We start from the raw sequence: 1,512 nt of genomic DNA, 5'->3' as shown, positions 1-1,512 counted from the left end.
ACATGCGCTCTGTGTTCGCTGTATAAATTATAAACTATATGTCACACGGCATAATATAGTAGCTGAAAATCATAGAATTATATAAGAAAATGTAAAGCTGCCCATCATTGTTTCTAAATCGACTTTACAAATTAGTTTCATATTTAGATGAATGTTTCCCGTGATGTAATAGTTTGTTCATCTACTCCCTTCGTGTCTAAATATAAGTCTTTATAGAGATTTCAATACGAACTACATATGGATGTATATAGACATATTTTATAGTGTAGATTCACTAATTTTGCTTCCTATGTAGTTCGTATTGAAATCTCTAAAAAGACTTATATTTAGAAACGAAGGGAGTAGTAATAAAGTATACTCGGTGATGAATGAGAAAACCATCAGGAGTAGTAAGGTTGTCCCGTCTCTCGCTGGCGTCATTGTTGATCTGTCTGTCTTTCATAATATGAGGGCAATAGAGACATGGTGGACCCCAGCCGGCAGGAAGGCTCTGCTCACTTTTTAGATGTTTGTTTTAGTTTGTTTAGGATTTGTGTGGCGAGGCGGGGTGGCTTCCTCAAGATGTAATAAGCTTCTCTCCGCCTAGCCCCCACCCGTCGGTGTGTCCATGTCGTTGGAGGGCGTGTGGATGTGTGTCTCCGACGGATCTCGTGGATTCATTTGGTGTTTGTCTTTGGTGGATCTGCTTGAATCCAGACTTTGTTCGTCTGCCTTCGTGTGTGTATAAGTTGGATCCTTCCGATCTAGAATTCTCATTGTTGGTGAGGGTTGCTGTTATGGTGTGCTAGTCATTTGGTGTCTAAGCACGATGACTTTCTGACTGTCTACTACAACAAAGTTTGCCGACCTTGACGAGGGAGAGTCGATGGCAGTGGCATGCTTTCGACTCGCTTCAGTGTTTGTAGTCGTCACTATATGGTCTATAGACATGAATGTATTTTTTATTACTTCTGATGTTCTGTGTACTACGATAATGTCCGATGAATAGATCAAAAGTTTTTCCCACAAAAATAATAATATTTTGTGCTGCAAAAATTATTTGTTACAATTATAACTTCTGCAATTTTAAGTACTACTCTCTATGTTTCATAATATATGGGCTGTTTTTACTCTACACTAGTGTAAAAAACGCTTTTTCATTATGCGAGTACTTACTATCGTTGCGAAAGGAAAGGAGTTATCGTGACGCACATGCATTCTGAGTGGCGTACCCTTGGACCATTAAATGACAGTGTTAATGTAGTCTGTTAGGGCATCTCCAACAGTTTGTATGTTAGCTTGTTGATAAAATATGTCATGTCATTAACCAACACCTTAACATATAACATCTTCAATGAGTTGTATCTAGTTTGCCCAATAAGATGTGAGATAATAAATAATGTGCTCTCTCATTTTACATTGGAGCTTGTGCAAGGGGTGTTGGTCATGTATATACAACCTTTCTCTCTTTTTTCATTTATTGTGTGACACGTCATAAAAAATCCTATGTGGCAAAGTTTATCAACAATTATC

This window comes from Triticum aestivum, chromosome 4B, assembly GCF_018294505.1.
Source record: "Triticum aestivum cultivar Chinese Spring chromosome 4B, IWGSC CS RefSeq v2.1, whole genome shotgun sequence".
Lineage (NCBI taxonomy): Eukaryota > Viridiplantae > Streptophyta > Magnoliopsida > Poales > Poaceae > Triticum > Triticum aestivum.
The sequence above is the reverse complement of the archived record's forward strand: the minus strand, read 5'-3'. Positions refer to the sequence as shown.